Below are 25,700 nucleotides of genomic sequence, written 5' to 3' on the forward strand. Positions count from 1 at the left end.
CAGAGGCCTGAGAGTTCAGTGGGCCATCGCGACACACACAAGCTGTTTGTCTGACTGTTATCAAGCAAAACAAACGGAAACATAAAAAAAAAAAATGCAAAAAGACCACAAAACCCTCCCCTGACCCACAAAATGAAACCAACTGACCAAATCAGAAAAGTGATGGAAACGGAGCCACACATGAAGGCAGCAGCAAAATATCAAGTCAAGTCAAATGAGATTCATCAAGTCCAGAATAATATGCTATATTATTATATTTTATAAATATATGAGTATAATATGCTGACCTTTGTCTTTTTGGATATAAAATGAGAGATGAAAGTGAAATTGTGATAATTAGTGTATGCATTTTTGAGTTGTTCCTAAAATATGTGTTTTGTGACCTTTGACCACCAAAATCTAATCAGTTCACCCTTGAGGTCAGATGTTTGTGCCAAAAGTTCAACATTTTGGCAAATTGGCCCATTGCCATAATCCTTATAGTCTTAGGAGTAGGTTTGTTACCTTTATTTGTCGGTGCAAGCTATTTTTAGAACAGCGGAGCAGAGCTGCGAGCTGCTCAGAGTTGTTTTAGAGGTAAATGCAGAGACTGCATGCTGAAAAACTGCCCCCGATGGGAAGGCGCATCAGCAGTTTTGCATGAATTTACTTCTAAAACAACTCTGTCCTGTAACGTTCCATTATTATCTCATAACGTGGTGAATGTGCAGATCACAGCTTGTCCACGAGAACGTTTGGAGTTGTTGGATTGTGTATTTGATGACTTTGATGAGGGAAACCAAGAAATCCCACTAGCCTCCGTAGCGTAGCTCTGAGCAGCTCGCGGCTCTGCTTTGCCATTCTAAAAGTAGCTTGCACCGACAATTAAAGGTAACGAACCTACTGCTATGACTATAGGGATTATGGCAATGGGCCAATTTGCCAAAATGTTGAACTATCCCTTTAATGGGTTTCATTTAAGAATGGGACTAATGGAGGGAAAACACAACACAGAACACATAAGACCTTCAGCTCTGTCTTTCAGCTCTCTCTAACAAAAGTATTAAAAACTGTAAAACGGCCTCAAAGAATCACTGATAACTTCTGCTGCTTGGGACCAATCCAACTTATTCAGAACAGACAGAAAACAATATCAAGTTTGTGAAGATGAAAAATATCAGTAATGCAATTTCTTACAATTCACTGAACGTCACCAAGGGACATTTTCTCCAAGTAATATTTCTCCAGGGGACAAGATTAGATTTTTTAAACATTCAGTCACTTAACGTACAACGATAACTAGACTCAGGATCCAGAGGAAATATGGAGGTAAGGGAAAATAAAATGTGTCAGCTGAAACAGAGCGCAGTGAACAACATCACTTCATATATATGAAATTATGTAGACGCAGACACAAACAGCAGTTTGCTCCATTCATATAAGTCTAATCTGTGTATAATGTCATTCTTTACGACTGCATGACTGACGCTGATATCAAACTCTCTCATCATTGTGTGAGCACAGAATAGAGTCTTAACATTCATCTCCGAAGAGTATTACTGATTCTCACATTGTCAGCGCCGCAAACTGCCATGGGATTGTGTGGTCGAGTCACAATACTCGTGACAACAATGAAAAACGCTTGGCATCGCTCCGTGCTCCAAGCATCGTATCATCACAAAGCAATTCCACCAACAAAAGCTCAGCCTTGACAACGGCACTCTACGTCTCTCGGAGAAAAATAGAAAATTACAAAAGGTTCCAAATATGCAGAACGTTTTATTTAGCAAAGAATGACTCTAAAAACTCTCCAAATGTGCATCTAAAGCTCCTGAGAGATTTACAGTTTTATGAAGGTTATCCATCTGTGGCTACATTTGTGTGCCTCCTGTTCTTCACACAGAAACCTGGGGGATGTCGACACACCAGAACAACCAAAACTCTACCTGGACGAATCCATTGTCTTAGTTTGGTATGTGAGTCATCATGGAGGTAACTTGACTTTCCTCCTGCTACTGTGTCTCCTCCCCTGATCATTTATTTTCCTAAAAGTAGCAATTATCAATATAATACAACATAAAGTTGGAATAATTTTGTTTTCAGACACATTTCTCTTTTCTATTATAAAGTTTAATTTTATGTTTAGAAGAGATTGAGAAGATATAAACCTCATCTATCAAGAGTAAATCACATTGTCACAATCATTTCACGTGTACATGTACGTGCACACACATACACACCCACTACAATGGCTACAGTCTGCAATTTTAAGATTCATTTTTAAGATTCATTTTTAATTAATTTTAAACGCTACACTTGCACTTTAATTTATATTAACTCATTTTATGGTATGTTCTTGTGCTGTCTATGCTCTATGTTAGTTTGTGCTCATTTGGATGAATTGGAAGTGTGGCTGTTGTTATCTGTTTGTTTGTTTTTTGTGATGAGCTCCCTGACATTTGAATTTCCCTGCAGGGATGAACAAAGTTTTACTCTACCCTAGTCTCTACTCTACTCTTCATGAGAAGTGGTAAAATTATTTTTTTTTTTTCAACTTTCTAGACAACAGTGTAGATTAACGACTCTGCAGTTCAGCTCTTTACTTTACTTTACTTTACTTTATTTATTTCTCACGACCAGTCACTTTCAGCTCATTGGCCGGTGCATATTCTCATTTGTCCAGGTCATAGTATTTCAGCTCATTGTATTGGTTTTATAGCCAACAACTCCTTAAAGTTAATAAAACAAACAAACAACATTTTGCAGCATTTAGCTGTTAAAGTGACTACTAGGACTTTCGGAAAGCAGTGTTCACACTACATTTCCCATGAGCCTCCGCGCGCACAGTGAATTCTTGGACTGGCGCAAGACGGACGAAAGCGAAAACATTTGCCAAGAATGTTTTTATTAATCAAGAACGAAAGTCAGAGGTTCGAAGACGATCAGATACCGTCGTAGTTCCGACCATAAACGATGCCAAGTAGCGATCCGGCGGTGTTCCCATGACCCGCCGGGCAGCGTCCGCGAAACCGAAAGTAGGAAATGCTGGGCAAGTCGACCACTGAATAATAATATCAAAATAACTATAAAGACAAAACGATATATTTGTCAAAAATGGACCCATAAACAAGTGTGGGTAACGTAGATTCATCCACATTAATATGAGACTCTTTTATAACCAAAAGCAAACTCCTCGGGGTCTCTTTTATACATTTCTATTACAAGATGGTTGTTATAGCTCCCATAAGGTCCAAAGTACTGAAATGTGAATGTAAATGAGAACTATTTACCACATGAAAAAGTGACAATAGGATGTTTCTGTTGCCTCCGAAATCTGTTATTTCCTCTTTATGTAATTGGAATTAAAGGATTTGAATCTGTGACCTCTGGGTCATCACATGTGCTCAGGGATGGATATTCTGTTACTGGATTTATTTATAGGCACGATAAAAAGGCCTCACATGTTAATTGATTTTTGAATGTTGTGGCTGCCATTGTGTTGGCGAACACATCCAGCAGACATGGAGCCACATTAGCATTCGAAATACTGTATTCACTCCCTTTTGTAGCTCTGGTCTGACCTCCACTCCTGCATGACACATACTGTATAGAGCCACACACACAATACAAGGCCATTGTTAACCCAATATTTTGAGATGAACACAAATAAAACCTTAACCAGAGAATCATAATGCGCAGAGACAGATTCATGATCAGAAGAAAGATATGTTCTTCCTATTAAAGATAATAATAAAAACACATATTATATTATTAAAACATACAAATTGACAAAATGTCAATTGCACAGAGTGATAATTAAACAACAGCCTCACAGCAGCATTGGTATGATCCTTCCCCTTGGTTTGTGTTCATACTGTAAGTAAATGGGCTCTAATTGGCAGAGTGACCTGCACAGCGAGCCTTTGTTCAATTGCTGCTTCCTTCAATAAGGAAGTGTTGGAGCGGAGGATGAGATAGCGCGCCAACGAGTGCTAAACCTGTGACTGATGAACATGGAGCAGGCTGCATTTCTCCGAGTACCCTCTGCTGGAAGGACACTCATTTACCAGATTGATGGGGTGCTTTATTGCCTGCCACCTCTCTTCCTTCTCTCTCACCGTACGCTCATCTCCTCCCTCTCTCTTATACCTATTTCTCTCTTTATCTCCTCCTCCCCTTCCCCTTCGCTTGGTCACACACACACACACATGTAGTGTACATTCACGCACACACTATCCTCCCTGTGTCTCTTCTCCTTCCTCTACACACACACACACACTGTAACACACACACAATCTTCCTCTGGCCCTGTGATTGCTTTGCGAGAGGACAATGAGACTCTGAACCTCCTTAACACCTCCACCCCCACTACACTGGTGTTCAGCCACTCTGTTTTGTTCATCGACACAGCAACAAGCAAAAGAACACACACTCACACACATACACAAATGCTATAACCTCTTTAGACTGTAATTAAACCATCACACCTGCAGCGAACAGTGATTTTCCTCATCGATTAATCTGCCTTATGTTACATTTTGATTAAAGGAACCCCGCAATGTTTTTATAACTAGGGATGAAGCGCAACAGTGTTTTCATTAGTAAGTCCCTGTTTTACATCCAGACATTAGAGACTAAACACATTTCTGCCGTATGTTTCCTAGGCTTCCATTCATCTACATGTGGTGGTCATGCACCAAGAAACACATTAAACGTGTAAACCATGTTTACATTTGTCTTAATCCCACCACAAGTGGACAGTCCAACAGGTCCAGGTGTGAACGCACCTCTCTGTCAGACCACATGTGGAGATGGAGCCACGTTCGCTTAGCACTGTGAATGAGAGGGAGAGGACCAAGTACTCCACTGACGTCCTCTGCCACAGTCTGATTGGTCCCAGCGCTCCCTCTCTCCTTCTCTCTCTCTCTCTCATTCTCATTCTCAAACGCATTGACAACTGACTTATCTTTCACTGTCGTGTTGGCTTAAAACAAACAACACATACGTGTTTATTTGCATTTAGAGCGAGGAAGTGAGATATCACAAGTGGTCACTTGAGACGAGCTGTCCGCTTGTGATTGGATCACCTGCGATGCATGTTAATGCCAAGTCTGAGCAGAGCCACAGGCACACAGAGCCAACGCTGGCGAGCAGTAACTAACCATACTGTACGAGAAAACTCCTTTGGGCCCCTTTTATAATCAGTAAAATAAAAGTAAATCGTTGTTTAATGTCTACGCCACAGTGGGGGACAACAAAAGGTTTGTTTTTTGTCTAGAAAAATGTGAAAAATCACAGTTCAATGCAAAGAAAAATGTGTTTCGATGACAGAATTTCATGTATAATGTTTGATTTTTTAATTTAATGAGCTAAAATCAATACTGTTTTCCATTGACAAAGAATCTCATTGCTATAAAATAACAAGAGAAAAGTTGCCTATATGGAAAAACTCATAGAGTTATCAGTGTATCAAATGTCAACTTCCTTTTTTTTTCTTTCTAACTCTACAGTTAGTTAGCTATTTTCATTTTTCAGATTATACTTTTGGTTTCCTGCAACAGTTTTCAGCACAAACCCACAATGATAAACCCACTTTACGCCACCTACCCAGCACCACACAGCACACACACACACACACACACACACCGGCAGTGTTATCTACTAGCTGGTGAACATGGTGGAGCAAAAGGACTCCAGAAGGTCAGCAAGTCCATAATCAGCAACAGCAGCTGCATCACGTCGCACAAAAAGAAAAAGGAAGAAACAGCCTAAAGCAAACAAGCTAAATATTAATCTCGAGGAAAGAAAAAAAATTGCTGACTGATAGAAGTGCAAATATATTCTGACAACACGCTGCTCTCACTGTAAAGAACTTTTCTAAATGCTGCATGACTTCTGCGGTCAGACAGATCCCAGGAGTGATTTTTACACAGCAAATCAAATCAGCGATCAGCTGGAGAACTACTGCTTCATGCATAAGTAAAGGCCACCCTCTGGCCCTTGTGCATGCCACACACCTGATCTTTACACACACATCTAAACGCACACATACATTAAAGCCCATATCTAACCAATGCATATATATGATATCTTATTCATACGAAGGGGAACATGCATGAAGCAGACCATAAATTGCAGGTGACATATGGATTTTATCCCCCCGGAGAAAAGTGACAGTGAGACGAACACATGGCTGCACAGACGTTGCATTCAATGCCACGGAGCTCATTGCCCCTAGTTGACCTGAAGGAGGCCAAGGGCAGTTAGCGATGAGCGAGTATGTTTTCGACCCTGAAGAAACTCACTGTAATACAACAACCACATACCATTAAGTCTTCTACTCTCCTCCCCTTCCTCTCTCTCTCTCTCTTTCTATCTGCAATACTCCACAGTCTGACTCACCAGCGAACACTGACTCTTTTCACACTGGCTGGATAAGACAATGCAGGGTTTTGTTTTTTTTGTTTTTTTTCCCCCTGTTTAGTCTGTTCGATGTCAAGAGACACGAGGTAACAGACTTGCGCACAGTTTCTTCTTTTACACCAGGGTCCTTTCTCAGACGTTGGTGATTAAGTGAATCACCTGACACAATGCTAGTTCTAAATTAGAGCTCGGTCTGTGCCAGTGAATCTTGCCAGGGTTTGTACATCGACGGATACTGTTCCTGCAGAGAGACCATTAATAGTGTAGTGATCATCATCGATTTCCCCCAGGTAATCATCATTCGTCACATTTTAGACATCCGAGGGTTTAATGCGGCATCACAAATGGCTTTCTGATTAATAGGAACAATGTTCCGGGGAGGCAGCAACACAGAGGCCGGTGCCGCGCAAAAGATATGTGGCGCTGTGGCTGCCAGTGCAAACCCGTCTTTGTCGCCTGTCTGGGAATTCAAATATACAGCTGGTGTGAAGCAGCAGCAGCAGCAGCAGCAGCAGCAGCAGCAGCAGCAGCTCCGCGGCCTCGAGCAGCCAGTCAGTGACGCAAAGTCAGACCAAACAGTAGAGCAGAGGAGCAAGGTTTAGATTTTATAATTTAGTCTGAGGCCGTGTCTAATTTCCCCCCTCAGATAATTGATGAGTCATGACTAATGAGTCATCTAATGAGTCATCAAAAAATACCAACCATATAGGAGACAATTATCATGAAATTATTAACAGCATCTTTTACTTAAACTAGACAGAGACATCACAGCCATGCTAGCAGCTCTACACCAGAAGCTTGGTGGTACGTACGTATATTAAACAATACATTTGCTTTTATTATTATATTACTGTATATTATTAGTTGCAATCATCAATTCTAAATAACAATACAGAACTTTGAAAGTTAAGTGGGTATAATGTTTATCATTTTACTTACCAGTAAACATACTAACAGCATTACAGCAGTATTATAGTATACAACTGAGTACTTGGTTTGGTATTTTTGGTTGAAAATGAGTTGAAGTTCCTCTTTAGGAAAAGGGTGATGTTGTTGGGAATAATATAAGTAATGTTCTTTTCATTTACAATGTTAATTAATCACTTACTGATCAATAGGCTGTACAGTATATGAGGATGATGGAAATAGCTTATCACTACAAAGGTTATGCAATCTGTGTCAAATTAAACTGTGATAGATACTGTATTTGTGTTGGGATTCACATTCAAGTTGGTGGAAACCATCATTTTCCCACAATTCTTCACTTTCCAGCCACACACACACACACGTTTCCACCATGTTAGCACTGCTGCTGCCTGCTACTTACAACCACAGCCTGAACCTCCTCTTCATCCTCAGTAGAAACAATGTGAGAGCCTGTTTATCACATGTCAGGTGAAAACAAGTTTACTACAGTGCAGCCACGACACAAATCTGTTAGTTTTGGTTATGGTTATAATTAATTATTAACCAGAGTAATAAATGAATAGTAAATATTTCAGACTGTATTGTCCCTTTCCTGTTTCTGAATGGTGCCTCTGGGGGGTAAATGTAATTACTTACTAAGTTACTGTTGAATATCAATATTTTTGTAATTTATATTTTGCCAACAACACATTAACTTAAATCAAGTGTCAGTGAAACATCGGCGTATATTAAACGATGGCGAGTGCTGAGAGCTCTGTGCTGCTCAGCCTGTAAAGAAACGCTGCTCTCCTCAGCAGCAACCAAAGGTCAGGACCTTGGACAGCTCCATCAGCCCCCGGCCTCTCTGCCAATCAGCTCAAGGAAAAGCGTCTGTCAGGCGGCTTTGGACCTCATCATTAGGAGAGTGCTGATCTCTAACCCTCGGTGGAGCCTAAACCTCCGCTTATACGCCGCGTGTCACATCCGTTTCCTCGCTGTATCTCATTTGTGCCTTTGGGTAGGACGGGTCAAAGGCCACGGTTCAGTTTGTCTCCTCATCGCACTTAGGATGACACTGAGATCCAGAGATAGCGGTCTTTACTTTAATCTCCTGAGGGGGGGGAGGGGAGGAGGTTGAATTTCATCTAAATTAAAGGCGCGCATCACTTGTGTCATCACTTTCCACGTACGTTCGGCTTTAACTGCAGTCAATCAAGTGAAGTGCAAAAAAACAGCAGCACGGACGGAGTCAGCAGTTCAAGAAGTTTATCCGTGACGTGGAAGTACATTACATCCACTTAACAGTCCATTATCCATTCAAACAGATTCACTCGTGAATAATACGGTGTTTATTGATTTTGCTTAATGAAATAATGGATCCTACTGCAGCAGTGACAGATTATTCAGATTCTGGGATCTATTACGCTGCATAAAGTGTGAAGATTCAACAACAAAACCACACTCGCAGAGTTTGAACTTATCTATTCAGAAATGCTTCTTAGATGTCATTGGACTCATTATTAATTCATGGAGTGGTCAAACAAAACAAAAACAAACAAACACACACCAACAAAAACACACTTTTCAAGTGAGAATCCAACGGCAGCACGTCTCTGTGGAAACAGCCAGCCACTTACTCAGGATAAACAGAAGAGGCTGTGGATTGAAATAACACCCAAACTAAAATGCTGTGGTGTTAGTTCACGTTATTATTCAGTTGTTTGAGGAATTGCGTCTTGTTTGTGTTGCAAACTCGAAGAAAATCATAAGGAAGAGTTTGAGATTTGGAGACGAGAGTTAGATGCAAAGATTGAGTTGGCTGATGTCGCTTAGCACAGAGACTGAAAACTGAATAAAGTTACTTTAAAAACTTAGAAAAAAATGCATTGGACCCATACAGATCTACGGTAGTCATGATGATGATGACAGAGGATCTTCATCCAAACTGGCTTTAGTGTAAGAAGCAGCATTAAAGTGAGAATGTAGGAATTCTAGTTGCAAAAAGATCTGCCTTTTGCTTGGTATGAAATACGTTTCATTAATTTGAATTATGCGCAGAATGAGAGACTCTAATGAGACGCTATCAAAGTTTCATCAGACAAATATGCCACAGAGACAGAAACACCATTTTTTTTACTTTCCCCAAACTAAATCCATCATAAAATGTATGAAAACCATTCCAGTCTTGTTAGATTGTTTAAAGGTTTAAAGCTTCCTTCCTACACATGAGGCAGAGGCTCTGAGTTACAACGCAGAATTTTTTAATTAACAAGGTTTATGGTCTGAGTTACAATCCAACACCGAAGAAATATTTCACTTCCCATCTCCAGTCGTCTTGTGCCTGCTACGAAGACTAAACCTCCACCTATTTAATCTCAGATGGTTCACGTCCTCTCTGCTGTTTGAGCGTCACACGCTGCACTTAAGTTTCCATTTTAACGAGTTCCACTTTCCACACAAGTGACCAGAAATGAATTATTGCACCTCGATGTGAACTCCGGAGATGGGTGACTTTTTAAATAGAACAAAAGTTTACACAGCTTCACAAAACAACATGGAGCTCTAAAATGATTATTTTAAAATGTTAGGGCCCGTGACAAACAAACACATAACCGTCAAGTGTGGGCAAATGCAGCACCAAGCTGACCCCGTTCCAAATGGTTGAGCATCAATAAAAGTCCTTTGTATTACAGTTTTTCTGATGCACGTAAAAAAGGCCGAACTAGGAGCAGTTTACATTTTTAATAGCACAAACACAAACTGCACACAACAGACACGGTAAACAGGTTATTCTGAAAGCTATTCATGGTCTGCATAAATTGAGGGGATTAAACACTAACACACTAAACCCAGGAGACCTGAGCGAACCTACTCTCCAGTGGCGGCTGGTGACTGAAAAAATTAGGGAGGACAGGAGGAACACCAGTCCACGGCCTCATTTTATTTTATAGCACTACTTCTCCCTACTTTATTATATTCAATGAAAATTAAACAGTAAAACAATGTCTTACAAGATTTCTTAAAAACAACATAATTTTATTAAATCTTACTGTTTTCAGATTAACACAGGCCTAATGAAAAAGACAGAGCCATGATCTTGGATGTGGGATGTAAAAAAAAAAAAAAAAGCAGGCCAGTGTTCAACACCTGTAAATGCCACAGTGGGGATTTACACCCTCTGATTTAAAAAGGAAAAACAAAAACCATGAAAATCTGTAATTATTAATAACAAAACAAAGTGTTCCACTCAAATTACATACATATTTGGCTTTTACCTCTTAGATATAGCTATGCTTTTACCTGAGCTGATGGCGGAGAAAAAAAAAAAAAGTCCGGTCGTGTCTTTGTTTACCCTCCAGCTGCCCAGGTCACGTAACTGAAAACTATTAACAATCTCTCTGACTGCTTCTCTCTGATATCTCCTAACAGTTTATCCAGAAATCTGCTGATATTTCCTTTCAAATCGATGCCAATATCTCTGAAAACTCCGTATTTCTTGTGCTAGGAGCAGCATAAGCAGCACGGCTGGGAGTGAAAGTTTGGCGCACATAGCAACAGTAACCAAGGGGGGTTGGAGAACTGTCATTGGACCAACCTGCTGTCAATCTTGTGTTCTGATTGCTGATTGGTACAGAAGAGCCTCCTCCGTCATGACGTCATTTTACGTGTCTTAGCCAATCACAGGTCAGGATGAAGACATCCTAAATGCATTGAGTCAATGGAAGAAGATCCCGCCCCGAGGCCAGTTAGGGAGGTAAAAATCTTGCCACCTCCGTAGAGCCCCCACCTTCCTGCTCCCTGCTCCTCACACAGCCTGCTCTGTCCCCTGAGCCTGCTGGCGGCGCAGTTGAGCCGTTTTAAGTGGATTTTCTTCCAAAAAACAAACTTTTTTTATGATAAAATACATATATAATATTTTATAAATTATACTGAGATTTGGTAATGATTTATTTCAACCAGTTACTCTTTCTTAAATAAAAAATAAATTTTCCTTTTGCCTCTCAAAAATAGAGGAGGACCAACCTCCTCTGCCTCAATGGACCAGCCTCCTCTGCTACTCTCATTGTATATATATGAATGGATCCTCAAGGTCTCTCTACTAACCCTTCTTTTCTCTGGTATATGGCTGAATCAATGACTTTCAAGGCAGGAGGAGGAATGGAAAAGGGAAAATGAAGCAAAGCGAAGAACAGAGAGAGTCAGACCAACAGAGAGAGTAAAAAAAGGGGGGTTTGTGTGAAAGATTTAGAGGTTGAGATTGAAAATGCATAAAGGCAAAAGAGGGCTTAGCTCCAACCCAAAATCGTTTGGCTATTTCAACGACAGCCAGGACTTTGAATTGATTTCAAAGAAGAAGAAGGGGGGAAAAAATCACCAAAACTCCTTTGAATACATTACACAAAAATAAGTCAGAATATTTGAATCAGAACCAACCTCTCGTGTGTGTAGCATGAACCGAGCAGATGTGACAGCTTTACAAGTTTACTCTGTAGACAAAAGCAACTCTGTCACGGGCTCTTTCTTCTCCTCAGCTCATTTCTGAGTCGCACTGTAGAATAATAATAATTATAATTTAAAAAAAAGGTCTTTCTTGACCTTGGGAACAGTTGGTTGAAAAATAAATTGTCAACTCAACCAGGAGAAGAGCTGTAGAAAAGCACCATGCACCGCAAAGGATGTCACAGCATTGACAGGGAAGGGGTCAAAGGTCAACAAACAGGTGGCTCTAAGGCAACAGGAAGATGATAAAGGAGCCCATTCACCACCTGCCAGGTCAAGTGGCTTATATGACCTAATATAATGGAGCACGCTCTCACAACCCTGTCTCCAGGAAATGAAACTGCAACATTTCAAAATAAAAGCCTGCCAAACATGTAGATGAAAAAAAAAAACCAATCCCAATTTACCATGTACAACTTTTTTGTACAAAACATATTTGCTCTTTTAGTTCATTTGAGCAGAGACTTCATCTTTAGGAGCCAATAAGGGCAAGTTAGTTACTCATCAATGCCACATTATGCTGAAGTCGCCATGATTTCATTTTAAAGACCAAACCAGACTTGACTTCCAAAGTGGAAAGTGTATTAATTATAAACCCAGTATTTACTTCAGGTCACAAACTTACAAAGTCGAGGCAAGATGTCCTGGCTCATCTCGCCGCCTTCTCCAGCACAATGTCTTCTCAATTCTCCAGTTTCACATGAATAATTCATGGCAGCAGAGATAAGGAATTATGTAAAAGAAGCAGCACATAAATCTCTGTGGTTAGGAATCGTTAATCAGTGCATGCCAAGAGGAGGTGATAATGCCACAGAGTATGCAGTTTAAAGTTACTTAAAGTGCGTGTTGTATGTGTGCTGTCCAGGTGTGGCGATGTGAGTTGGTGAAGTAACTTCTGGTATTTGGTTTGTTAGCAGAGAAGAGACTGATACTGTGCAGCTGCTGTGGGAATAAGTCAAGACAGTGACTGATGCGGCTAATCCAGGTAATGAGAGGTAATAATAGAAGCAAGAAAATGTAAAAGAAACTTGATTTAAGATTACAGCCTGCAAATGACCGTGTCATTGTTCAGCATGTGCAGGAGGTCGATATATGTAAGTAGAAGGAAAGAAGACAAAAGGTTGAGTTAAGTAATTACAGCACTTAAAGGGACCAAGACATAAATTACTTCTATTCAAAATTACAGGGTACAGTTACAGTTTAATGGGGTAACAAGGGAGGAGTGTAGAGCGTAAGAAGAAACTATTAATTATGGGTATATTATCAATCAGTAATATAACTTGCAATAGGGTGGTTTAAGTCTGCTGGTATCCTCCTGCTTAGACCTTGCAATTATTAAAGGGGACATATTATGGAAATATCACTTTTTGAAGCCCCTATAACATATATTTGGGTGTTTGTCTTGTGTTGAGAATTGACCAAAAAATCTGTATTTTTTAGGCTCCCTAGGTTGAAATCCACGTGGTTTTATGAGCTGTTACCTCAGTTGTCTTCCAGTGATGTAACTAGGACTTGAATTAGCATAATACCACCCCTACTAGGGGTTGCACGACTTCAGATTTTTTAAAGTCGACTTTAATGTTATGAAAGTCGAGTCGACATCGACTAGTCGCTGATGACGTCATTCATATTTTTCCCATCATAAATCACAGGAGGAGGGAAAAGCTTTGCAACAATCTGTAGCTTTTCACTGACAGACGCTCATGCACAGAAATTAGTCCACAGAACAGCAGCTTTATAAACAACAAGCTGTAAATCAGTTTGTTTTTTTGTAACATACACTCCTACACAAGTGCAAAAGATAATACTGTAGCTACTGTCGGTTAAACAATTATGGAGGAAAATGACTTCAGGCCTCGTCACCATCACAGTCCTGCTCACTCACAGTTTCACTCACAGTTTTTGTTTTTCCTGGTTGGTTGTTGCTGTTGTTGGTTGTTGTTGTTGTGCGCGACGTAAAGCTGTCGATATGAGCGGAGTTTTTTTTTTTTTTTTTAATTGCCGGCAGCCCGGACACACTGCCCGCGGAAGCGCTGTGCGCGTCCTCACGGGCGTCTCGCAGGCAGCATCTTCTCCTGCTCTCTCCGCGCCGGTCAAACATCGACCCGTCTGTAGGCTGCTCGGTTTTCCACACACACAGGTCTGTCTCTAGCGCTGTATGTATGGATGTGTGTCTTGTGTGCAGACGCAACTGACAAATATTTATAGACGGACAGCAAACTTAATCATCATTTATTTTATTTTGAAAATTGACCGGATTCTCTCGCCTTTTCTGTGCCCGACTTCCTGTCTGGTACGCGCTCGTTCTATCCAGCTTGACGGCGCTCGTATTTTTTTCATTCAGCGCACTCAGCTGTTGTTTCAAGCCGCTCTTCTCTCGTATTGTCACATGATCAGCGACTAGTCGACGTCATGCTCAAAACGTCATTGTGGAGCAGTAAAGTCGACTAGTCGATTAGTCGACTAGTCTGTGCAACCCCTAACCCCAACATGTGACCGGTAGAAGGGGCGGGGCAAGCAGTGGTTCATTTGCATTTAAAGGGACAGGCACTGAAACTAGCTGTTCTGAACAGCGCTGTTTTGAGCAGATGAAAAGTGCTGTGATGTTTGATCCTTGGAGTATTTTGACCAAAGCATGTCACAGATATGTCTTTAAGACACCTGGGAACTATTTTAATTTGTGGAAAGGGGACATGATATGTCTCCTTTAAGTGTTTCTTTTACTTTGTCACTTGTACAGGTAAGTAGCCTATTTCCAAAATATCTAACCTGCCGGCAGTTTTCCAAAACAATATGATCTGATGCATAAATCAAACCCACCTTCTCCACAAGGTGGACCTTCAAATCCCATGTTACAGTAGCTAAATCCAGCTGCCTGCACAGCTTTAGTTCATACACACAGTACAGTAAAGACACCAGGCTGCACGTCGACCTCCATGGTCCTCTATCTATCTGCTCTGGGAGATCTCTCTCCGCAGGAACAGGGTGGATTACGTTGACCTAGTGTGACACAGGTTACTGGAGCAAAGCGAGTGTCAAAATGTGACAAATCTTGCTGAGCCCTCGGTTCCCCGGCCTCCTTTGTCCATTTCCCACCTCGACACCGAAGAGGCACTCTGTCACAAGAGGCAGTGCAGTGGTGGAGGATATGGGAGATTTAACAACAACGTGGTTTCTGTCTGGAGCGGCTAAAAGGCGTGCCAGGTGAAATTCACCTTCTCTGGAAAATGATTATACTCCCTATGAATGCATGTTATTATGACGCAAGCATATCATGTGCAAGCTTAAAGGGACATTGTGTACTGTAACTTCTCCTGTTATCTATTCACGAAAATCGATTATTTCGTTCAAAAGTCTGTTTTTAATTCATCAGTAATCCCCCCCCATCAACAAAGTGAAGTGTTCCTTTCAGCTCTGAATTTGCCGTTCATATCATTCATATCTACATGGAGCGGGTAAGCTCGGTGCTGGCTGCCATGTGGTGTCGCCATGTTTTTACGTTCAGTGGCAGCGTGACGGTAGGAAACCACGGAAACTCACTGGAGACACCGGAGCTGTCGGCTCAGATCGAGGTGGCGTCTGTGAAATGTCACCGCGGTAACGCAGTGAGGAGGAATGGAGCGTTACACTGATGCTGCATTCACGTGCAGTCGGGCAAACAAACCAGATGTCATTTTAGTCACAGAAGTCCAGAGAAAGCCGGTAAAACATGGGTCAGGTAAACAATACGAAAAATACGATTTAGTTGCTTGCGATAGAGTAATTCCTACACAATGTACCTTTAAGTCATGCTGATGTGCTGCTGATCAAACAGTCATGAAACATGGTGGAAAGGGTATGTCTGGGAATGCCACCCCCCCCCCCCCCCCCCGCCGCACCTCGGGGGAGCTGACACAGGCCGTCCACAGGGATGAGCCCTGCGCAGACAGAAGAGGGTGTGAATGGAGATGTGCTCTGACACACTGGCCCTGATGTGTGAGGCCAGTGTGGGCACAGGCCTGTCAGGTCCGAGGCAGAGATAGCTCCTCTTTGGACTGGTGTTAATTACGGGACCAAAGGCTTCACCAAAGATTATGCGTCACATAGAAAAGCTCTCACAGGCAGAGGACAGTGTTGTTTTTATTATTTAGAAACACACAATCCCACATAAAGAGAGAGGAGAAGATGCAGGATGTGATTATCACCTCTTCTTCACTCTGTTTAGTGACCTGAACCCTCTGTTCTGTATAAAAGCATTATATATATGCAATGCCCTGTGTGCACTACACAATCTGCAAGTTAACTTTCCTGTGCTGTATCTTCTAAACAAACTATACACTGGGAGACATCTCTGGGTTAGTTATCAATTATTCACAGGGCAGGCTTTTTCTTTATGTTCCCCAAAATAATGACAGTCCAGAATATTCCCTGATAAAAGGACTGAATCGAAATAGGGGGGAAGTACATCACGGTGTGTGTGTGTGGCCTCAGACCGTTATGGTTTTACTCTTAAGTGCAAACAGTCTCCTCATGAGTCATCTCGGCTTTCTTTAGGCCTGATGAAGATGAAACTGGACAGCTTTTTTTTATACTTCTTTATCATTCCTCCCAGATGCGCAAAACGCGCGCAGTTCACTGAGGTGAGGAGGGAGTACAAAAGGGCCGCGGCGTTCTCTCGTGCCGTCATCCTTTTACCGGCCGATGGGTTTTGACACAGAATCCATGTTCAGAGGTGAGCGGCGGGTCGGTCGGTGTTGTGCATTTTTTCTGGATCACCAGAGTGTACCCTGCCTGCGTGTCTGTCACCTGTCGTCTGCTCGGGCCTGATGGGCAGCAAAGCCGTGTTTCTGGATAATTAAAGCCGCGAGTGCAGCCTGACGTGTCCCGCAGAGAGAGGTGAATGCTCACAGAAGCAGAAGTCCACCTGTATCTATCTAAGCCAGCTGTAATCTCCAGCAGAACACCTGATTTGATCAGACAGCTCCCCCTCGACTCACTCACAGCGTGTACATGTGAGACAAATCAGAATTATTGTCCAATAATTACAGTTTACTTGGCCCTAAGAACTATGTCAATATTTTTTTTGCTGTAAACCAACAATAATGTGTGTTTCAGTTACGCAGTGTAGTTAATTACAAACTGCACGGGGCGGTGTGATTGCTAACACCCGTGCTGTTTTCTGTTTGTTTCATTAGGTCACAGTGACATCAGAGAGAACAGATGTTCGTGCCTTAACCACATCTGATTCTTTCACTGACGCGCCAAAATACAACACATCTCACAACAAACGACCTGAGAGCTGCAGAGAGCGAGCGAGAGAGCGAGCGTTCACTCTCACTCACACACAGACACACACACTCTTTATCTGTGCTGCTGCTGCCGCCGCCGCCGCTGCATAAATGCTTCCTCATGTTCTCCTCCTCTTTCATCTCATTGTCTTCCTCTCACCCTCCCCTCACCGAGAGCACAACACAAAATGGGAAGAAAAAAAAAACAAAAAAGTGCTGACTGTGAAAGGGATGACGCAGTAAACATAGTTGCTCTGAATATCTAAATTAAAAGCGGCCTTGTGTATCGTCTGAATTATTCATGATGGTGAACTGGATGCAGCTGCAACTAGAGGGCAAGAGAAAATCTACTGAGTTACAGTTACAGTCTGATGGATTACTCCATTTAGCTTGGTAAAGTGTTAGATTATCCTCACTGAACTACAGCCCTTGAAAAGTACTTAGATAACGTGGATGAATACAGCTACTCAAGCCCCGTCTGCGCTAAACAGTAAAGTATGTGAACGGTAAACGACAATGACATGATGCAGAACTTAAAATTAGCTCAGTGAGGTTGTGGAGCTGTGATGCATTCAAGTGCTGGTATAGTATTGTAGCTTTCAACAGTGGAGGAATATTTTTTTCAGACTGTCATGGTCCCCTGAGGATCAATCTTGATATTGATGATCGTCTATCTTTTTAGCCAGTGCCACAAAGAGGCAAACACTTTCAACTCATCCAGAGAAATAGTTAACATTTACTGGAAGGACATTAGCTCATCCACCATGAGAACAAAATGTGACAATTTTAAACGTCCCCAGAGTTTTCATCAGTCTTAAAATCTTAAATTTGTCTAATATGTTTGTTTACGACCAAAACAAATGACACCAACTTTAGCTTTACTGTTTGGTTTTGAGTATGCATTGCTAACATAAAAATGTTAAAGGGAAACTTCACCCAAAATCAATAATACACCAATTTTCTACTCACTGTCATGCCAAGGAAGGGTTTGTAGAACTTTCTGAGTTATCAAAACGCTTTTTTTTAGCCTTGTTGTGGCAGTAGCTCCCAGTGGTTGCGCGAGATTTACTGCGAGATGTTCTTCCGTGTTTACATCATACATCCAATGGTTTACAACGTCAAACGAACATTTCGCAGCAAATCTCGCACATGCGCACAAACATCGACAGAGCCACTGGGAGCTACTGCTACAACAAGGCTAAAAACAGATAATATACATTTTTTCCGAACAACTTTTTCATGTGGCGGCTTCAGGACACTCGGGTCAGTACGGACGAGCAGTATGGAGGTATCTGGATGTTTCATAGTGTGTGTTTTGGACGATTCAAAAGTGAGCTCTATCCACCGCCATTATATGAAAATCCGAACTCCAAAAGCATTTTGATGACTCCAAAAGTTCTCCAAACCCTTCCTTGGTGAATTATTGATTTTGGGTAAAGTATCCCTTTAAACACATGATAAACATCAGCTTTTTTATATAGCCACTGTGACCATGTTAGCATTTAGCTCAAAGCACCACTGTGTCTGTGAGAGCAGCCACACAGCTGTGAGCTGTGGCTGTGTGGCCTCTTACATAATGTGGCAGAACACAGTCACATTGTTTTCTCTTTAGGTAGATACACACTTTACTACAAGTGATATAAAAAAAACATGATAAGCTACTTTTTTTTTTGATTCACTGCCTTAATGCAAATGACAAACGACACATTGCGCGTTTCTTTTGCTTACTACTCTATCTACTGCTTATATATTAGACAAATTACCTATTGGCACGGTGTCAAACAGCGCAAATTAAAAGCTTTTAAGTGCTTCCTCGTGCTCATTAGCATAAGCACTGAATGGCAGGGGAGTGCGGCGGCTCTTTAGAAGATAGAGATAACCTCCTGGAATGACAAGCCTTGAACTTCACCTCTCAAAAGGGATGTGGCAGAGACAGAGGGAGTGATCTCAGCTGCCGTCTGAATGAGGGCACCTGGTGTGGGGCCGTTGTTCTATCAGCCCCTCCCACTGAGCCTTTAAATCTCATCCACTTCATGAGAGTCACGTCTTCACTTAGATAATGAATTATGGATCCCACCCAGGGTGATATTCAATATTAGATGAACTGCATATCTTCATTTGGTGACAGTGCCACCGCCGCCATAAGGGACAATCCCTTCTCATAAGCATGAACCCTGATACAGAGGAAAAGCTCATTACTATCCATATTCATGATGGGGACTTATGCTGCGAGTGCGTGCCGTGTGCATGTGTGCACTGCTGTTCTGTTTGTGCTGTGTAAGTACCATAAACGTGCATGTGTGTGTGTGTGTGTGTGCGTGTGTTTATACATGTGAGCGCTGGTGCTTTCACAGGAATGTGAGAATAGAAGATTTGCTCGACTCAGGAGGAGGCAGGTTAATTCTGCATGGTCTTTTCTAAATGGGGAGAGGAAGATAAAAGTCACTATAGTCGCTACAGAATGCACCCGGCTGTTGTTCCTTCTGCCTGAATACACTTGAGTGGCTAGACTGATCTTTCCCCTGCTCTTTCTGCGCTGAAAAAGACTAAGACGCTGAACACAGACATGTATAGTACATTTATGAAAACATGGGCCAATAGTCTGTCTGAAGGTTCAGTGAGGCGTTCGCAAACACGGCAGGAAGAAAAAAGAGGAAAAAACACGACGAGTGGCCTTCTGCTGCTCAGCCAGTACAACGCTGTCGATGTCAGTCGCAGGTCAGGGGAATATGCAGATTATAATGGCAGTTATTTTTTTTGCTGTTTGCACATTAAGGCCATTAATATGCTGTCTGACAGTTGTCTGGCATTTAAAGATTAACACTGTGTTACGTAATACTTCATAAATTGAGCCGCATTAAATTGGATGGAAACAATGTCGCAAAGAGGAAAATACAGCGACAAAGGAAAAAGGTCAAAGAGGCACTCCATCAATTTTTCACATCAAAGTCGCAGGTGGAACAGCCTCGTCTTTATGGAGCACTATAAAAAATAAAATCACACAATAAATAAATAAATAAATAAAATATTCAAAACTAAACCTAAAATATCAATCAAATAAAGACTGAGCAAAAAAAAAGTACATATCTATATTAAACAAAGACGCTTAAATGAAACCGAAATTGAAGGTTGTTAATTATTTAGTAAATCTAAATATTATGACATGTTATTTAGCAACATGGGGTTTCAATTCATTTTATCATAAAAAATTTAATTTCCCTTGTCTGACGTCTGACCATAATCGTGTTATTTTTTTTTTTTGTCACATGGCAGAGTGGTGTTGAATAAACCTGCAGGGAAACATAATATCTGATGATAAAACCAGACGACTCATTTCTGCAACTTGTAAAATCTACAGCATTTGCTTATTTTTTTTATCTAACTGTAATCTATTTGCTTATGGGCTTGTGCAAAGACTCATGGGAAATGGTGTTTGTTGAAGGAAGCAAAACAACTGAAATACTGTATAAACAATTGGGATGGGCCATGATTTTCAAGTATTTCAATAGTCATTAAACAAATGAACAATAACTTGGATTCTGGTGGCAACTCATGAGAATAATCAAATAGTTTGAGACAGATTTCATCAATCATTTCTGCTTTAAATGCTCATCCCTAATAAACTTTGTTTTATATTGGAAAAAAAAGAGCCAGTATCACAAACTGGGACGCTTAGTTGCACTATGGGAAGTGTAGGAACGAGTGTTTTTGCAGATTTAAAGGTGAGTATAAGGATCTTTTGAACTCTGCTGCATCGATTTTGACTTCTTCTGCCAATCTGTCTCTTGTCAGTCCTCGAGATTTATGGGAGCGCAACACTAAACCAGTGGATTACTTCTTGTCTGCTCTCCCAAACGACCTCCCAGTTAAAGAAACTTCACTGATTTTACACATCAGATTCTGTTCGCAGTATTGAGGAGCACCAGCTAACTGCACATGTGAAAAAATGTTTTATAAAGCCTTTTGTGGCTCCAGAGGGAACTGTGTGAAATCTGATAAATTGCCTCTGGTCGGATCAGGCTACAGGTTTGAAAATGAAAAGCGGAGGCTGTGGAAGAAGCGAGTTTACCAGACCTCTGTAGCCCGCTCCCTATCTCCGCTTCAGGCTAGTGGCTCCAGGCTACATTACCGGCTACTAACATAACACATCTGAATCTCCTGAACTGTTGGTGCTCGAGTTGCATTGTGGGTCATGTAGGCACCAAGCAGAATAATTAAATGCATGATGAATATAAAGAAAGGATAGGTATGGTTCTGCAGCCTGCAACAATGTTTATATAAATGGATATCTTCCTGTTTCAATTGTTTAAGAAATGTCATATGACGCCTGTCAAAAAAACGATTTCATGCATAACAGACGCAGTTTTAAATAAAGGTTAAACTATCAAAACCTCAGATGAAACAGTCTGCGAAAGCACAGTGATTATTCCCTTAACCTCAACGAACGCACTGCGGAGGGACTTTGATGCCTCGATCGCCTCCCCCCTGTGGCTGTCAGGGAAGAACTGCCAATTTCAAAACAACATATCACACGCCGCGATCGGCCTAAGACAAAACAAGGCGTTTTTTTTTTAAGAGCACATGGTGCACATCTGGCCAGCTGTGGTCCTCATTTTGAATTCAGTTAGGAAGATAATTATCCTAGCATTGCGATTCATTGCGTCCTCCTCGTCCAACTCTCTGGAAACGTCTAGGGTATATATATGTGCGATGGATCAAACAGACCAAAACTTGGTTCCAACATGGATTTCATATGGATGTAGGACAGTGAGTGAAGCTGAAGCTGCACTGACAGCTCTCCCTGGCACTACAGTATGTATGAAGTATGGGATACACTTTCTGAGAGCAAACACACACCTGACGCAGTCATTCATTCCCATAAAGGCGCTCATACAGAACGCAAACAATACACAAAGACAAGCACACCCAAATGCACACACAATGCATACAAGCTTTTTTTTTTTTTTGGAAGTGACAAAGCATTGTCCTTGGATGCTCAGGCGCACTTTGCTGCAATGTGTTTGAGCCGGCCTCCTTGCTGTCATGCTGCAGTAGTGCAGTCTACTCATTATCTTGTGTCATGTGACAGCATTTCTGAATCATTTGGCCCTGGGAGCTGAACCAAAAGGAGGGGAGAAAAAAAAAAAAAGCCCTCACAACAGCCGCTAAACTCAGATGACAGGGAAAGCGAGTAATAACAATGTCCTTGTCTCTCCACGGATTACATAAGAAATTCCACCAATGTCAATCATGCACTAATAGGCACTGTCCTCCAGAGACTTTCTCTCTGTAGAAAAATAGGTGTGTAAAGTGGTGCACTGAATTGGTTTGGCAGATGTGAGAACTCAGGGCTGTGTGTTTGTGTGAATGTGGAATTACTAAATTTACTCTTATGCGTTAACACTGTCCACAGGATAAAACCTGTGTGTTCCCATCGACTCTATACGCACAACAGATTATTTAAAAGACTCAAATCCTCAGCTGAAGACTGATGTGCCAAAATAAGCCTTGGATAGATTTTTTTTTCTTACCTTTCACTTGGATTTAATGATGTTTGTCAAGGGTTACAGAGAGAAGATAGAAAAGTGCAGAGGTGCTTCAAGGACACCACATAATTACCAGTAAAATGTGAGCTTTAAAGATTAACCATAATTGAAAAAGGAGAAAATCTGTTTCTTTAACAGTTTACCTGAGATTCTCTGACTGAATATGTAAACAAGAAAAATCCTGAATCATTTCGCTGTTGACTGACATTTGAGAGCTGCTGTTGCTATAACATTTGGGAGGACTCATTAAGCCTGTATTGAATTGTATAGTTGTATTCCACTCAAAAAGTGGAAACTGACAAGCTGCTGGGCTAACTAGTGTTAATACCACATTATAGAAATCAGAGTGTCCATAGAGTACGAGGACGTGCTGTCTTTCTTTCATGGTTTCAGTTGTTATGAAAGTGACCGGACTGTCAAATCTCACACATCCAGGACTTCCTGTGACTGTGATGTCTCGTTTTTGCTAATCAAAACACACTCTCAGATATTTTGTATAAAGTAGCACAAATACATTTGAATTTCAGGGAGATTTTTAACAATATCAAAGATGTTTCTTGTGTTATTATTTAGTTTATAGACAATACAACAGCATAACCAGTGGGAATTTCTGGATACTCATGGACAATAAGGGTCTTTCTCCTTCCTGATGGAACACGATGCAAAACTCAAATATACCTATTTCTATATTTATTGCTCAACTCATATCAGAGCAGTCTGGGAAATTAAATTGGCAATTATATAAAAGTTAATAAGATACATTGAGAGAACAGAGGATAGACAATAAAGTATTAAGTAATTATATTTCACTCAAAGTTGTAGAGGACAAAAAATGCCGTAAGTACAAATAAAGATGGAAAAGCCTCTTATATTCCCAAAAATGCATTCATGTCATAATTTCTGCATGTTTTCATTTTTTGCTTATTTATACTTGTAGATTTTACTGTTATCTTCAGCACGATGTATTTTGCTGAATGAGTTTGTAACAAAGATAAAACAAAGACAAACAAAAAAGTATAAAACCCACAGGGACAGAATGCAAATGCTTGAACCATCTGCTCTGCGTGTCTCCAGTTATCTCAGCTACATAGTAGGACTGGATGATGTCAGTGACAGCAAACTCAATGAGCCACAATCTGAGACGGAGAGACAGCGATGACAGGGCACATGACACTGGAGGACATGACAGCAGACTGCAAACAGCTTAGCGACATCAAGGCGCTGCACAGGGCGTCGTGCTGATCGGTTACATCATGAAACAGAAATACATGGATGGCACCATCATCTCCAGTGGCTCGACGCGGACAGGAAATCAGCGACACAAGCCAATGAGCCAGCGCACTGCGGGTGGTCATGTGGCAGAAATGGAAGAGCTGGAGGAGTTTCTTTTTTTTTTTTTTTCACAAAACAAGTTTCAGCACATGCTTTTTGATTAAAACTGAAAAAAAAACAAAGGGAAAACAGCTCAATACGCCACTAATAGTTCACTATAAAGACAGAGGTGTTGAAATGCCAGCACTGTGAAACGATGCAGCAACTTTCCTCAAGGCTCACCTGCAGTGCGTGATGCTAGAGGACACTTACTGCCAGTAAAACCAGCCTTAATGATTTCCTGCGGCCGATGCTGCTTGTGCTGGAGCCTGGGAGGAATTTCCACGTGCAGCAAGCGTCTGAAACCACTGATAAATAAATAACTGTATAGCAGGTGCATTGGTGATTGAACCGAGTATGATCTCCACACTCGGGGGGGGGGGGGGGGGGGGGGGTGAGCACCATCGATTGCCTCTATAATGTTGTCAGGGAAACCAGCAGAAGCACTCCAAAAGGTGTTTTTCAAAGTGTTTGCCGACCTGACAGAGTGTGTGTATTGGTCACTTTGCGTTGTGTGTGGAAAACCGTGACGATCAGCTTTTCTTCCATTTTGTTTATTCGTGTTAGAGGCAAAACGGTGATATCTAGCGTTCAGATTCTAGTTTGCAGTGCTCAACTCACTCGCTCGCACTCACCCCTCCTGTCGGCAAAGTGACTGTGGCCTCCGAGGACAAAAAACGCATTTACCACGACTGGGACGACTGGGAGTATTTCAGGAGCATGGAGCGATGAGGTGAAGATCTAAACCATTTTATGATATGTCTGCTGTTTCCTCCTCCTTCTTTGTTGGTTTATTTATGAACGCAAAACGTGCTCTCTGGCTGGCTGGATTTTCTGTTCATGCTGCCATACAAACATGGCAGCGCAAGATGGCGACGCTCTCTAAAGCAAGACCCTTGCTATATAAAAGAAGAATTATAAGGCTACGAAAACCAAACGATTTGTATTTTATAGCGATTATACAGTTATACAAGTATATTCAAGAGTCAGATTTTGCCAATAAACCTAGCCAATTATTACACACTGAACCTTTAAATAATGTAAAAATAAAAGCTACATTGTGTAGTGGTGTGGTTGTGCTTCCACTTCCACTGGAATCAAGATGGGACTGGATTTCCCCTGGAGTTACTCGTGTTGCATGAAAGCTGGAGAAGGAGAGATGGTAGCCTTTGAATTCTACCATCTCTGTGCGCTTTAACCAGCAATACTGCAGGTTCTCAACAAAAATGAATCATATTAAAGAGGAAATATGTAAGATTTGCACCTTAATTAAACAGCTTTGGAGTAATTGTCATGGTTAAATGACTTATAACCGGGAGAACGGAGGCTCTCTGCCTTCCATCCTGGCATGTCCAAAATATTCCATAAAGGGCCGCGTGGCTGCAGGTTTTTGTTCCAACCAATCAAAAGCACACAGTTTGACCAATCAACTGTCTGAAGACTGAGATCAGTTGATTAAATGAGTCAAGTGACTGGTGTGCTGCCACTACTTGGTTGGAAAGAAAACGTGCAGCCACACCGGCCCTTTGTGGAATAGTTTGGACCAACCTTGCAAGATCAGTGCCTCCGACCCCGATGTGACAGATCTCGTCGCGTGAGAAACATGGACTGCTTTACGGCACTTATATGACACAAGCACGCTCAGTCATCCGTAGTCTCTTGTTGATGTTACCCACCTCGGTAGACATCGCTCCATGGATGGCCTTCT

This window comes from Trachurus trachurus (genome assembly GCF_905171665.1).
Source record: "Trachurus trachurus genome assembly, chromosome: 7".
In the NCBI taxonomy this organism is placed as follows: Eukaryota; Metazoa; Chordata; class Actinopteri; order Carangiformes; family Carangidae; genus Trachurus; species Trachurus trachurus.